We start from the raw sequence: 17,364 nt of genomic DNA on the forward strand, positions 1-17,364 counted from the left end.
AAAAAGCACGTTTAGCTAATGTGGCTAAAGTGTGTGCTATATTTATTTTTAATGGAAAAAATGACTTTTCAAGAGTCACTTTTTTTTTTTTTTTTTTTTACTGTAAAAACATATTCCAACTGAAAAAAGTATATAAAGACAGAACAATGAGATTATATGAACAGTTATAAGTTTTTACATTTTGCTTCGTATCTGTTTTGCATCTTGTGACATTTATTTAGGCTACTTATTTTGGTCTGGTTTCGTAATTGTTTTGTATAATTTCGTCAGGTGTACATTTACCTGTTTTGTTTGCTTTGTACTTCAGGGATATGTATTTTTGCCTTGGTTTTATATTAATTTTGTATCATCTTTAGATGTGTTTTGTTTGGTTTGTCTGACTTTATACAGTATGGCTTTATAGCTAGATGTGTATCGCTAACCATTAAGGCTATTATTGTTTAGGGGCAGGAAGTATAAGATTTTCTTCACGCTGCTCCTTTTGGAGGATGAGTGTGTACGTGTTTGTTCACCAGATGATTACTGAATGTCTGTTGATGAAATGTACATCTATGAATTAAATAAATAAATGAATGAATGAAAATTAAATTTATTTTTTTTTATTACTATTATTTTGCCAGTAGCGCCGTTCTATCAAGAAAACAGGCCTTATTTCAGTCTTTAAAATCATTTTTTTCTCCTTCGCATTTAACTTTTTACCTTTAACTTTAGCTTTGTCACCATTTAATACAAATTATTCTCTGCATTTTGCTTTTTTTTTTCATTGAAAGCAAAGTATTTTCCTGTATTTTATTTATTGATCATGTAGATGTTCCTAACGGCTCAGTATAAATGTATAGATTATTATATCAAAACAGAAAAAAACGAAGAAAGTGACATTTTCAGCAAAATATCAACATTAACCGACCATAAGAGTAAGTGTATACAACCACTGTCATATTGGTGAATCAGTGTTGCAGAACATGACAGTGTTTCACTATAGAGTCTCTGAACAGCCAGATGGGTTATATATGATGACAATGAAAATTTGAAAAATTGTATTTTATCTGAATTATTTCAGTATATTAATGGTTCAAATTTTTCTTTTTTTCTTTCTTTTTTTTGGTCAGTAGATGCTCTGTAGGTCTTTGAGGGTTAATTGCATGGTTTTTGCCCAGCTTACTTTTGGAGTGACTGCCAATTTTTCTTTCTGTCTTTCTTTCTTTCTTTTTTTTTTTTTTTTAATTTAGCCTTTATTTAACCAATTATTAAAAAAGGTTATTTAATTAATTAATTCATTTAAATTAAATTCCTTTCTCTACATTTATTACCATTTATTTAAAAAAATATTCTCTGCATTTTGCATTTATCAGTAAAAATCATATAGTTTGTAGATGTAATTTACTGATCAAGTAATGTCCAGAAAGCTTTTATCAAATATTTTATCAAAACAGAGAAAACTAAAGAAAATGTGTCTTTTTCAGCAAAACAGACAAACCTAACATAGAGACAAGAGTCTATAACCACTGCCATTTATCAAACTATATGGACTTTATTGATTGGTTCCAAATTCATTGTGGAGTCTCTGCATGTCCAAATGGGTCATATCTGCCAGTGACAAGCTGAGAAACTGCCTTTTACCTGAATTATTTTTGTGTATCAATAAGATTAGCAGATCAAAACTTATTAAATATTTTACATCAGTAGGTGCTTTTGGTCGCTGGGGGCTGTTTAGGTTTCTGGGTGTTAAGCTTTTTAATTTGAAATGTTCCAAGTCAATCAGTTGATATCAGTGTAGTCTGTAGGAAGTGATCATTTATGTCTTTATTATTACTTTGTTATTTTCATGCATGCATCTCATAAGTCTGAGGTTTAGTATGTAACACATATTTCACACAAAATGAATACATTCAATCTAAAACTATATCTACTTCACCCAATTTAATGAAACCTTTTTTACAGACTTCAAAATCATATCCTCCCAGTTACCAAATCACTTTGTATATAATCATTTGTTATGAAATCATGTAAACCAGTGCTAATTCTGTTTTGAATGTGCCTACCAAGTTTAATCAGAACAGATGTAAGCAGGACTCACTGGGAATGAAAACAAAGCTCCTAATAGGCTGCAGTTGTATCTCATGAAGTAACTGGAAACAGTAGATCCATTTAGCATTCTCTTCTCTCACTATTAGAGGCTCATAGCTGCTGGACATTACAATTGGTCTTTATAAGGATGAGTATATCGTGGATGAGCTTAATTTGGCATATGAACTGCTTTTCAGAGGAAACAGATTGCTTAATAAATTAAGTAATGTTATCAACACTGTACAAGCTTTCAGTATTTTAATTTTTAACAGGCTGCGGATCAATATTTTATGTCTTAATCATGAGTTACATGTGGTATTAACCTATAAAGGCCCAAATATCCACCAGTGACCAAAATCATTTACTGATGTAAAAGGTAAGTCACTGTTGATCCATTAATCCAATCAATCCATGTGAATAATTGGTGTAAAATGCAGTTTGTCATTTTTTCATGGTCATCAGATATGACCCATTTGGATGTTCAGAAGCTCCGTAGTGAACGTGGAAACACTGTCATCTTCTACAACATTGATTTACCAGTAAAACCCATGGAATTGGATCAATGATAGTGAATGGACATGATATACTTTACTGAGAAAGTCCCTTTTTTCATAAGTTGTCTCTGTTTTTGGTATAATAACCCTCAAATGTAATCCCACCATGATGATTAAAGTACATTATCAGTAATTAAATATCAGAAAATACCTTATTTTCACTGAGAAAAAAAATGCAAAATGGAGAGGATAGTATTGTGATAAATGGAGATAAATCACTCAAGAAGGGTTAAATCTAGTTTAAAAAAAATCATTTGGGATCTGTCACAAAAGTAGTACTGAGCCTTTATGGGTTAATTTTGCTTATGAGTGCATTTGGGGCTGTTTATAGTGGGTTTCTAAAGTCAGTTCCCACTAAAACTTTGGGTAATCCACTTGAAGTCACAGGAGTTTGTATGAGATTTTTTTCCTTCTGTCATTTCAGATAATTTCCCACCAACTTTTTGCAGAACTGAATCAGCTAAAAATGACAGATGACGAGCACAGAAAGTGGGGAAAAGGCCAAACTGAAGGAGCAAATGATTCTCTGTGAAGTGACATGAAGACAAATCAGTTCTAAACAGTAACTTGGTGAGTTGGAGGTATCTACACTGGTTTTACTGATATCATATTTTAAGAAAGGCTGTCAAAATTAACGTATTAACATGGATTAATCCATCATCATGATTAATCGGATTAAAAATTTTAATGCAATTAACCCATCTGCAGCACAGAATGACTCTGAACGTCTCTGCCAACGCATTTCAGGCAGCTTGTCCGAGTAACGTTGTGCATGAACAAATGGGCAATTGATCTGGTAGTGACAGGCAGCAGAACCAGCCCATAAAGATGGAAGACATTGAACAACACGTCGGCCCTATGGATGGAAATATGAGACCCAAGACGGAACAGTTGTTTCAGGTTGTTTTGTTGAAACTGTTGAAGGTGTTTAATAAACACGCAAAGTGCAGATATATTCCCTTCTTTCTTGAGTCTGTTTGCTCATGCAAAATGAAACGCCATTAATACAGAATAAAAAATGAATGATCTTTAACCCTTTCATGCATCAATTATGAGAACGTTAGTCAATATTTTTTTCTTGAGTGATTTTTTTTCCTCTTTAGGCATGAAAAAAATAATTCAGTTGAATTTTTTTATGACCCTGTTTTTCATGGAGTTACAAAAATGTCCACTCAGCTGGACACCATGCATTTAATTTTTGAAGCAAAGAAACATTTATTTAAAACCCATCATCAGAAAGTGATAAACTATGTGCAAAATATGAAATAAAAACATTTTTAATGTAGCTAATGCCATTTTCTCACATTTTAACATACTCTAATACTAGTTGTTACTCAATTAATGGAGATAATATGCCAAAAAAAACCCAAAACAATAAAAACACTTTTAGTTCAAGAAAACTGTTGATTACGGTCCAATAGCCTAATAATTAATTAATTAATTAATTAATTGATTTACACTCAAACATGTTACTGCAGATTAGGTTTATGTAGAACAGCAAAGTTTTATCTAGAACAACAAAGTTACAGTAATGGTATGAATTGCAGTGTTTGGGATGATGCATATGTGTCCACTGTGTTGGCTGATATGGAACTAAAACAACAAAATCAATGAATATAAAAGAGAACAGCTGGAGAATAACTGTCTACTGTAGTGACCAGTATGCATGAAAGGGTTAATTGTGATTAACTGAAATGAATCCACAGCAACTATTTCATTAATCTGATTAAAAATTGCAATAATTTGAAAGCACTAATTTTCAGTCACACAATTGCAATAAAACTGCTTAAAATTATGCACATGCATGGTTTAGGCAAAAATAAGCCATAACCTTTGCAAAGCCCTCCTGGTCATATCTAGTTTGCATTTTACAAAAGGTAACAAAAAATGTGATTTCACCACATAATGTATGTTCCTCAGGCCAGATCACCCACTCCCTAATACTGTGTGTAGAATTATTACTCAAACGGGTCAAAAGTCCCATTAATACTGTTATTATGAAAGCTGTGTTTTCAGTTCTGTCTACAGTCTGTTATTGCGACATCAGTCCTTCCAGTACAGGAGATAAGAGTTCCTTTTAGCACATAAGTGTTTCCTGCTTGAAAAAAGGCAGTTGGTATGTTTGTTGTACAGAGAAAAACATTAAGTCCCCACCGCAGAGGCACGTGTCTGTCACAGTGGAATAAATCACCTCGATAACAGAATTAAAATATCCTGTCACATTCATGCACATCTGTAAAACCCAACAGGAATAATGTTTTTAAATATTATTAAGTCAGAAAAACCACATCCCAGACAAAAGAGCCTCCTAAAGCATATCCTATCTATCTGTATATCCGCAGCTGAAGCAAGGACATCCTGTTGCATTTGGCCATCTTTGCCCCTAATCGTCTCTTTAAATCTTAGCATCGACCAGACAGCTTTTACAGGGTGATAATATCCTTAAGTGCCGTTTTATGAAAGGCTGCTGCAGAAGCTTCATCTTAAACACATGACACTTATCTGTAAAATTTCTTGTCCGCAGTAATGTATCCCGGGTTCCCTTTTACAACAGAAAATATGACCTTTTTCGAACTCTGCTCATGCATATACTTGTTTTTTCTTTGCACTTGTTGCTGACAACATCTAGATTTAACTGTAATAGGCAGGGTTTTAACAGCACATATCAGTGTATACTTGCATCAAAAAACTTCACACCCTTAAAAGGCTACATATTACAAACCAAGTTCCTCTGATAGCTCATTTAGTTCATGTGTGACAACCAGTAAATGTACACAGTAGTGTTTAGAAAGATGTGATAATATAGACAAAGTGGAGAGCAGAAAAGATGATGCAGAGGAGATAATGTAGGAAGTGGTGTGTTTGTGTTTAGTAGACCTGTGATGATGGCGTGAGCAGGCACTCAACAGACATATTAGTTTTCTCTGCAGAAAGTGTGTGCCAGCGCTAACTTAAATGTAGATCCAAAAAGCTGGGGAGTGTGTAGACCACAGCCAATGCCCATATCTGGAGTTATTTACTTAAAAGGACAATAAAGTATAATTAGGCCTCTTGATCTGGGAAACATTTTGAGTCATGTCTCAGTCCTGTGCTATTTCCTTCAGTGCTTCTAAAAGAAAACATTAATGAGACTATTGTTTTATTACACGACTGCCCAGTAAAACATTTACTTTACCTTTTATCATCCTTTTCATGGAACCTTCACTTAAGAATATATTATTAGGATTAGTCTAGCTACACTTTGTTAGCACAATGCCAGAGCCAGTTTTCTGGGTTGTTTGGCTAGTGCTTAGGTAGTTCTAAGAACAGGATGCTGCAATAGTGCATTTGCAAAAAAACATCATAAGCAAAGTGTTTAGTACAGCAATTTGTGGCATTAACATGATTAAATCCTTAAAAAACAAATGAGCACATGAAATAAAGTTTGCTATTTTCAGGGCGTAGTTGCCTCTCAGAGGTTGTTTTTCTTTAACATAGCATGGAGGATTTTCTAAATCTGCAATAACACTGAGATAGTGGAATGAAGGAGAATTATAATAGTGGTCAAATTAATTTTTCCCTATATTAAACTTTTCTTAAGTGATTTATCACCATTTATTGTAATATTATCCTCTTTAGTTTGAGTTTTTTCAACATAAATCAGGTATTTTCCTATATTAAATTCAGTGATCATGTACGTGTTCATAAAAGCTCAGCGTAAATTCAAAGGTTATTATATCAGAACAGAGAAAATGGAAGAAAAAGTGACTTTTTAAGTCAAATATATCATTAACTGAATATAAACCCAGTGTGTCCATCCACTGTCATTGATCCAACTCCATGGGTTTTACTGGTGAATCAATGTTGTAGAAGATGACGGTGTTTCCACGTTCACTGTAGAGCCTCTGAACGTCCAAATAGGTCATATCTGATGACCATGAAAAGACGAATAACTGCATTTTACAACAATTATTTACATGTATTGATGTAATTAGTAGGTCAACAGGTATTAAACAGTTTAGATCAGTAGTTAGGTTGGGTTGCCAGTGGTTATTTGGGTCTTTATGGGTCAAAAATGTGAATAACATGAACAACCTGAGATGTCTTAAGAAAAATAAGTGCAGCTTTAATCATATTATTTCTGTTTGTCATTTACACATGTCCATTACAATTTACAGATCACAGTGGATCTACAAATACACAAAACATTTAGTAACAGGCAAAATATTATTAAAATTCTATTCACTTCTCTTAAGACATTTCAAGTTGTTCATATTGGTTCATTTTTTCTGAAAGGATAGTTTGTAAATGTAAACATTTTCATGAAATTTTACTTTTTTTCCACTGAAACAAAAAGAAAAATTTGGAGTTGTCCTTATTTATGGTTTATTATGATTGTATTTAACTGGTCTGACCCACTAGAGGTCACACTGGCCTGTATGTGGAGCTTAAACTAAAATTATTTTAATACCATTGATTGTTAATATCTTCATTAGTTGTTTTTCCATTGGACATCATTGCAAAACTTTACCGATATTTACAAAATGTCAAAAAACAGAAGTGTTTTTTTTTCCATTATATCCCAAATGTGATGATTTGTTTATTTATTATCGCGAAATGACACGAGAAGTCATTCCATAAACATGGCAACGAATGTAAATATCGTGTTGATTTACAGATATATTCATTATTATTATACATTACCCCTCTATCTCATACTAAATTAAAAAATGATTCAGTTTCCTGGTGTCTCCACACATACCACGACATGTTTCTTTTAAAAATCTTCTTCTTCGATTGTTGTAACATCCATCAACATTTTTTTTTTTTTTTTATTCACGTGACTCTAGTTGCTGAAAAAGGTCTTTCCATTGCAGTTTTGCGTGCTATACCAGTTGCGCTACGCCTGAAAAAGCCACCTCTTGCCAATCAAAAAACAAGAGTTTTGGCGAAATTGTCATTTTTCCATTAGGTAAATTTTTATGTGGAAGTTATATTCACGCAATTTGAGTGTCAGTGGAAAAGCGACTAATGTAATTTTTGCATTTCACACATTCATCCCACGGGCCAGATTGGACCCTTTGGTGGGGGTCGGTTTTGGCCTGTGAGCTGTATATTTGACACCTGTGCCCTAGAGTATTTGCAGCGAGCTAAGCTAAAGCCTGTAGCAGAAGTACTGTAAAGGAAAAACAAATGCATTGGACTGAACCTGAAACATAACCTAAACATAGTCCTGACCCTTTGATGGGTCCTGGGTGACCTGGAGGGTGTTTAGCTTTTAAGTTTACTGATTCTCAGGTCAGCTGATTAAAAATGGCTCTACCTTAAATCAGAAATGTAGTAGATTGAAATCCGCCTGCTGTCCTTTGCTGTGACCCCGTCTTGGTTGGAAGTGGCCCAGGGTTTGCGCCTACATTTTGCCCTACAGCCCCTGCACATCCATCTCTCCTGCCGATTAGCCCTGCATCATATCACCACGGTCCAGACTCCAGGCAGGTTATTTTAGGCAATCCCTCTGACACCACTTTTTCCCTCTGTGCCGGGATAAAAGAGTTCATACTGGCCCTACTTTATCCTCCACACCTGTTAGAGCTGTCCGTCTCCTTGCTAACATGTCTGAAAGCACACAGCTTCAACATGCACTTCAATCCCCCAGGGCTGATTTCTTCTGAGGGTACACATAGCACATAAAAACACGCTTGAGTTTCCAGGATATTTAGCTGTAATAAAGCTCTTTCATATATATTAACTGTTGTAAATCTCGCGATATATGTGTACTTGCTACAGGGAAGTTGGCAATTTTTGTGTTCAGATTTGAAGAAGTCGTTTTAAGTGAGCGGTGTCTTGGTGCCAGAGGCAAACAACTGGTTGTTAGGCAATTCCGTGCCGGTGCTTTTGCATAACATTACTTTGATACAGCCCATCTGGTTGTGGTTACCCCTTGTAAAGAGCCAAACTCCTCTTTTTAAAAATGTTTTTGGCTGAATCATTGTACAATTTATCTCAGGGGCACAGTGGTAGTCATTTAAGTAATTGATTGCTTCAGAGTGAAACTACGATTGTACTGGGGACATAAACCTCTTTTGTCTTTTACAAAATCCGGATTCAATAACCAAATCCTTTCCAATCCAGTGATAAAAATCAATGCGTATGAAGGGAAAAAGGTTATATTATTGCACAACAAAGTCACATTGTGCGAAATCTCACATTAGCTCCAAGCTGGTGTCGACTCAGTTTCTACATTCCAGAACCTTGGCACTTCTTTCTTTGTCTGCCTTTCAACAAAGCGCTGATATTCATTTACCAAATGTTGTTAGAATTTTTTTTTTTTTTTTTTTTACCCCGTAGACCACCAAAGGTCAGCTTCAAAAGAAAAAGACAGTTCTACTGTCATGAGCTTTAAACATGCAAGAAATGTTCTTTTCTTTCAGTACATTTAAGAAAAGGGAAAGTAGAACGTCTCCATGTTCTCTGTAATGTCATCGTGTTCACGGAATATGAGGTTGTTTTTATCGCTAAATGTAAATCCTTCAACACTCATCTCATGCACCTAGTGTTTACGATTCCTATATTTTGGAGTTTAACGTCAGTTCATTTTAGTACTTCCTTTCACGTCCAGGTTTCCCACCCTATAAATGATCATATTTAGCTCAAGAGTGACTAGCATCTACATTGTCCTTTACCGTGATCGTCATAAACGTCAGTTCAACTGACACCTTTCTAACATAAGACGGATGTCTCTCCTGTCCTCTTTGTTGTCAACACAGCTAAGCCAACTGGGTCTGACAGGATGAACACGTAAGCGGAACAGCTGCCAGTGCCTCCAGAGGGTTCCATGACCCCTGTCCAGAACCCATTATCACCTTCTCCATGTTTCGGCAGGATTTGAATCCCACCCTTAACCATCGCAGTCTGTGTCAGCAATAGGAGAGAAAGGTGGGAACTTAAGAAGCGGCTGCATGGCTTAGGGGCTTAAAATGGTCTCTGATCATTAGCAAGAACCTGATGTGACTAGTAGACAAATGGAGACAAACGTGGAGAGCCAAAGCCATAAAAATTTTGCAACTTCACAAGTGCCTTTGTTTTCTTTGAACAAAATTGCAAGGGCAGCCTGACTGATACATGTACAAGATTGTCCTTCATTCACAAAGGAGAAAAAAGCATTGTTGTGACATCCAGAGAAAACATATGTAACCCTGGTCCCAATTTAGTTAGCCAGTTTAAATACTGTGTTAATGTAAAATGTTCTGAATATTAATTTGTGACTATTTAATGGTTAAATTAGTGTTGAATCTCCCATAAGCAGAATGTTGGATTGTAAATGGCCATGTGGCCATGGCCTAACTCTTGTCTGCTGTTTGGATAAACATGCCAACATGTTAATTGATCTATCTAAATTACCTGTAGATGTGAATGGTTGTTAGATTCTATAGACCAGTGTTTTTCAACCTTGAGGTTGGGACCCCACATGGGGTCACCTGGAATTCAAATGGGGTTGCCTGAAATGTCTAGTAATTGATAAAAATAACAAAAGAAAACTTACCAATAAAAATATATGGTGAGTTGGCAGGGACAATCCCAATCCATAAAAGACGTGACAAACTGTGAAGCTGAAACTGAAGCACTGTGGTACTGTTTATCTTTCAAATGTTCATTGTGGTCAGTTTCAGATGCTGCAGCTCTTTCATAATTCATAGTTTGAGTTCTTGTTTGTTCAGTATTAATTGTCAGCCTTGTAAATCCAAGCTGGACTGACTGTACATATCCTGACCAAGGAAAATAAAATTCTCATTTTGTGCAGTAATCTACACCTGGCTTTTCTGCCTCCATCCATAATAGTATACATTATATAGACTAAATATCAACTAAAATGAATATTTATTTGCAACAAAATAAAACAAAGTATTACATGATCAAAAACAAATGAATTTTTGCCAAAAAAAAGGCTCAGTTTTAAATGTCTGGGGTTGCCAGAAATTTGTGATGTTAAAATGGGGTCATGAGCCAAAAAAGGTTGGGAACCACCGGTGTAGACAGCCCTATGATGAGCTGGTGGTGTGTTCAGGGTGTTCACTGCCTTATTTGGCAGGTGGGATAGGCTCTAGCATCCCTGATGACCTCCCAAGGATTAAGTGATTCAGAAAATGAATGAAACAAACAGTAACACATAACAAGAATTTATTGACATGGAAAAGCACTGTATTAAGTATTTAATGGGAATTTAACAATTCTTGCTACCATTTCATTGGAAACAAATGATTTGACACCAATGGTCACCACTAAACATAATGTTAATCATACCATAATACAGTACATTACCTTATTAGTAAACAGGATTTTTACTTGAGTTCTTAAATAGATTTAAAATTAACCCTTTCATGCGTGGTGCCACTGAAACTTCATGTAAAAGCATAATATTTACAATAACTACTCCTAATTATACATATATATACAAAACCAAAATTACTAAACTGATTGTTTGATTAATTATGTCCACCATGGTTACATATTATAATACGTTTTCCAAAATCATTCATATTTTAGTTTTATGGAAAGACACTTTTGGATATTATGTTAAAAAACATATTTATTCATATTGAAGTATTTTTTGTGGAGAAATAATGACATTCAGTTGTATAATAATTCCTGTGTGACAGGGTTAAGCTTTTATCAGCTTAGGACAGCCTGCACAATATCAGGTAAATAATAAAAAAAAAACCTTCTCAAGTTGACACAAAATAATTTAAAGGTAACTGACTGTTTTTGACAGCTCTGTCTGGTCATGGTCAAGGTGTGGATGCTAAGTTTGCTGCATTGGCAAGTAAATTCATAGTCATTCACTTGTTCTAGTGTGCAAACCACTCATATTGCACTGAAAATGTCATTGATCTTCAACGCTACTGTGCATTGAAAAATGATATTCTTCTCAATGTGGTTGTAGTTTTAGATTGTGAAATCAAGCAACTAGACCTTGGGGAACATGAATAGATGAAAAAATGCTTTTTTGAACAAAGAAGCCAGTGTGTTTGACGGATAATGTTTGCATTGGAAGCATGTGTTCGGCAAAGAATCCAAGTCTCCAGCTACTGTCACAGATTTATTTTTGCCTGTTTTTCACTCCTTAAAACTAGCTGTACATGTTACAAGTTTGCATCATTACAAACGATTCAGCATGTAATATAATTACTAAATTAACCACAGATGAAGTGAAAAAAGTGAGGATTTTTCTCAACTTTCCTATGGTGTCACCAATAAGTACTTTTCTCCAGCTGCACATCATGTTCTGCTTTTCAACATTAACCCATAAAGATCCAAACAAAACCATCTACTGATCTGAACTGTTTAATACCTGTATATCCACGAATCCTATCAATACATGTAAATAATTGGTGTAAAATACACTTTGTCATCATTTCATGGTCATCAGATGTGACCCATTTGGACGTTCAGAGGCTCCGTAGTTACCGTGGAAACACTGTCATCTTCTACAACATTGTTTCACCAGTAAAACCCATGGAATTGGATCAGTGACAGTGGTTGGAAACACTGGGTTTTTGTTCAGTTAATGATATATTTGCTGAAAAAGTCACTTGTTCTTCAGTTTTCTCTATTTCTGATATAATAACCTTCAACTTTAATCTGAGCTTTTATGGACATCTACCTAATCAGTAAATCAAATATAGCAAAATACATGATTTATGCTGAAAAAAACACAAAATAAGGAGGATAATATCATCATAAATGGAGATACTACTCACTTAAGAAAGGTTAAATATCAAGAAAAATTCACATGGGAACTGCTGGGTCTTTATGGGTTAATACAGCACTGATCCAAATTGTAGTTTTCTCCTTGTAATAGGAGGCACCGCTTTTGTTTCTGGGACTGAATCCCAATAAAAAATCTACCATAACATTGTCTCCTGGCTCTAGTATCTTCTGCCTTGATTCTTTCTCTTTGAACACAGAACAAAAAAAAAACAAAAAGGTGACTGGGCTGTCACACTTCTTTCTCAGGCGATCGCTTTCCCCAGCAGGGCTTCTTCTTTCAACTAAGTTTGGTTCTTAAGCCCCTGCTTAGAGTCAATGCCAGCAGCAGACCTAAATAGACTACCCAAATGATGCAGCACAGCAGTCTCATAAAAGAGGAACTCTGCGTGTGCATGTGGTTCATACATGCAGCGCAGCAGCTGGGGTATTTGGACTTACAGCTAAGAGCAGACTGCGTCAAGTGGAGGATTGTCGGTGAGGGGCTTAAGGTTTCCATGTATGAGGTTCTGATGAATCAGTACCTGTGAGAGTTGGAAAATCTTGTGCTTAAAGTGTAAGCCAAATACATGACCGGTCTGAACTACCCAGCAGTGGTCAGACTGAGGTGTTGCAATTTAACCCATAAAAACCCAAACATCCACTGATCTAAAGAGTTTAACACATGCTGGTCCATTAATCCTATCAATATATCGTCGGCTTCCTGATAAAACCTATGTAACTTTTGGCAAATTTTACAAGAGAAACAAAAAACTGTTTATGTAACAGGAAACTGTAAAATATGACAAAAAATATCAGTTCCTTTAATGTTGGTACTTATGATGGAATGTAAACAACTTTCACAGGAGACTGAAATTTGAAGCTATAATAGGGGAGATAGCAGGTTTTTATTCCCAACCAAAAAAGTCACTTTGCAGGTTTTATCAGGAAGCCGACGATATGTAAATAATTAATGTAAAATGCAGTTTGTAGTCTTTTTATGGTCATCAGATATGACCCATTTGGACGTTCAGAGGCTCCGTAGTTACCATGGAAACACCGTCATCTTCAACAACACTAATTCACCAGTAAAACCCATGGAGTTGGATCAATAACAGTGGATGGAGACACTTCTTTTTATGTTCATTTATTAATATCTTTGCTGAATAAGTCAATTTTTCTTCCGTTTTCTCTGTTTGTGATATAATAACCCTCAACTTTTACTTGAGCTTTTATGAACATGTACATGATCAATGAATTAAATATCGGAAAATACAGGATTTTCACTGAAAAAGGCAAACTAAAGATGATAATATTGCAATAAATAGTGATAAATCACTTAAGAAAGGTTAAATATAGAGAAAAATTCCTCTGGGAACTGACACAAAAGTAGCACTGGGTCTTTATGGGTTAAGAAAACAGAAGAATGTCAGAGTCATTTTTTCTTAAGCTTTCCTTGTTTTTGATATTATAACCCTCAAATTTAATCTCAGCATGATGATAAAGTACATGATCAGAAAATTATCAGAAAATATCAGATTTCACTGAAAAAAAATGCAAAATACAGCAGATAATATTATGATAAATGGTGATAAATCACTTAGAAAAGGTTAAATAGTGTGAAAAATTAACTTGGAAACAGCCACAAAAGTAGCACTTTATGGGTTAATGTAATTAGATTTACGGCAGCTTTATTTGTAACTCAACTCAGCAGGAAAAACAGGTGGTAAGGTCATACAAACTGCCAGTTATGGCTAATAAATGACAGGAAAATGACCTAAGTATGAGTCTAAGGTCACACAACACCTCTTGTGGCATCTCTCAAATAACTTCTCCGACTAAGTAACATTAGGAGTTCGTCAGTGGTCCTCTGTTGCTTTACAGCCTCTCAAGTTTGATATTCTATGAGGCTTCTGAAGGACGGTGCAGCGTGGGATGGAGGTGCTTATTATGCTGTAGGTGTAGTAGGTGACTATAGCGACGCTATGTCATGTCTGAGAACATTTAACCACAGAGATACTGTGAAGCAGATGCTGTGGTTGTTGTGATTCAGCCCTAGTAGCAGCTGACACATGAAATTCCCATCCAAACCGTGCACATTTGCAGATTGTTAGTACCACATGATTCTAATTAAACACTGACATAAACGATCAGATTAAATAGCGTCCTCTTCAAGCTCAAAGTCAAACAAAAACAGGATTCATTCACATGTATCACAGATTTTACCAGAATTTTCAATCAGTTTGCGAGACACAATGCATATGTACAGTATGCAATCAAATGGTAAACATCAGTCGGTTGCAGCTCTTCATGCATAAATATAATTGTCATTTATGTGTGAAGCCTCTGTAAAATGGATCAATTGTACATGCATGTATATGCATATTGTGTGCACATATATTTCTTTCTTGTCTGTTCTAAATAATTTTATTACATTTATTTTATTTATTTCTTACTTTCAATTTTATTTATTTATTTCTATAACTTTTTACTTTAATGTTTTTTTTTTTGTATGTGTAATTCAAAGTACATATTTTTTTACTACTTCTAACTATCATAGGCTACTTGGTTCATTTTTCCTTCAAAGACACATTCGTTCAACTGTGAACACCATACCTGACAGTAAACCTGATCTGACCTAATCTGACTCTAATAAAAAAATCTGAAACAATGGAGTTGTATCTCACCAGCATGTTCTGTGAAGAATCAATACCAACTTGAATCTGTGAGGTTGTCAGGTTCTGCCTCTATTAGAGTCCTGTGGTCTTGATGCAGGAGATCAATCTCCCGATAGAAGTGGGTGGTACTTTCACTGGAGGAGAACTCAGTTAATTAAATGAAAGCCCATGTATGACTTCCTGTCAGTATTCAGTTGTAACGATATTGATATCTCTAACCATGTCTACGTTATAAGCCATCAAAATATGTCCTATTATAAGTAAAGGCACATTTTTAATATTTGAAAAATTCATCAAAAATTCAAAAATCTAAATCTTTCCCAAAACTATGAATGAACTTTGTAGACACTGTCGCAAAGAAGCTACATAAAAAATATGAAATGAATCTGAACAGTAATTTTGTTGGAGAAGATGATTGAAGAAATTGTTAATGATGACGACGACGACGATGATGACGACGATGATGATGATGACGACACCTTCACAATTGGCTGGTGAGCTAAAGATACATATGCGATGTCAAAGCTGAATGTCTCATCAATCATTTCCATAATTAGAAAATAGAAAAATAACTTGTTAGCTAGTATTAGTTGATGAGTTGTGTTGTCAGTGGAGCTAAACATTTGAAAACATCTGAAAACATATAGGTTTCCTTTAGCAATTTACAATTATTTACATTATGTACAACTGTTTCTGAGACACCAGTTGTTTCAGATTACTGTGAATGTGCACCAATGGACAGTACACCAGGCATGATGGGACAGAGCCAATATCTGCATAATTAATGGGTTAGGCAGCAGCTACTGGTAATTAATGGAAGCTACCTAATTTGTGCTGAACAACTGACTGATATTTTTTTATGCACTGATCCATGAAATTAATGGAATAACACATCTTAAGCCTAACCACACAGAATTGAAACTCATTAAGAGAATGTTGCACTGCAGTATTTCCAATGTGGATGGATGACTACTATTAATGAGTTATATACATAACACTTTAAATTACATAGTATATTGTGCATTAAGGTTTACTGTGGCTGTGCTGTAGAAAATGTACTGTATAATACAATGATATATGAAGCCATTTACCTAATGATATAAAGACATAGACAGGAATGACTTAACCCATAAAGACCCATATATCCACCAGCGACTAAAACCATCCACTGATCTAAACTGTTTAATACCTGTTGATCCACTAATCCTATCAATAAGTGTAAATAATTGGTGTAAAATGTAGTTTATGACCCATTTGGACATTCAGAGGCTCTGTAGTGAACATGGAAACACCGTCATCTTCTACAACATTCATTCACCAGTAAAACCCATGGAGTTGGATCAATGACAGTGGATGGACACACTGGGTTTATGTTCAGTTATTGATATCTTTGCTAAAAAAGGCACTTTTTCCTACAGTTTTCTATATATTATCCTTCACCTTTTTTATTATCCATCTACAGGATCAGTAAATTATAGGAAAATAAATGACTTACACTGAGAAAATGCAAAATAAGGAGGATAACGACCCATCAGATACGACTAATTTGGACGTTCAGAGACTCAATAGTGAACATGGAAACACAGTGGATGGAGACACTGGTTTTTTTTGTCCAGTTAATGATATATTTGCAAAAACAGTAACTTTTTCTTCAGTTTTCTCTGTTTCTGATATAATAACCCTCAACTTTAATTGAAGCTTCTATGAACATCTACTTGATCAGTTAATTAAATAGAGGAAAATACCAGATTTTCACTGAAAAAAACACAGAATACAGAGGATAATATTGTAATAAATAATGATAAATCACTTAAGAAAAGTCAAATATAGAGAAAAAAAAAAAAACAAAAGTAGTACTGGATCTTTATGGGTTAAATGATGGAGCAAGACAGAAACTGTAAAATACACAGCAAGAGTGATTAATGTAAAAAAGTGACTTACGGGAGTCTTTTGGAAGAGTCACTAAAGTGTAGATCTATGGTCATTTGTCATATTTTTGCCTGTTTTGTAAGGGTCTTTTGGGTCTTGAGCTGAAAAAGTATTACTGATTTAAGAAACAGTCCACTGTGTAGAGCATTGCGGGTGCAGTTCCATTTACTCATCATTTATTTGCTGCATTTATCCGGTTTACTTTTCTATCAGTAGACTCACTTTCCATCTCCCCCAAGCATTTTTGTCATCATTCAACCTTTGCTCAAATTTCCTGCGACATACACACATTGCAAAAGTACATAAAAAAACAACAGGGTGGAACAGCACCTAATAATACAATTGAAACTCTAGTTGTGTGGTGTCGTTTACAATAACTGTGTCTGTTTTTGTCCATGCAGAACTCGACACCA

Source organism: Sphaeramia orbicularis, chromosome 16 (assembly GCF_902148855.1).
Source record: "Sphaeramia orbicularis chromosome 16, fSphaOr1.1, whole genome shotgun sequence".
Lineage (NCBI taxonomy): Eukaryota > Metazoa > Chordata > Actinopteri > Kurtiformes > Apogonidae > Sphaeramia > Sphaeramia orbicularis.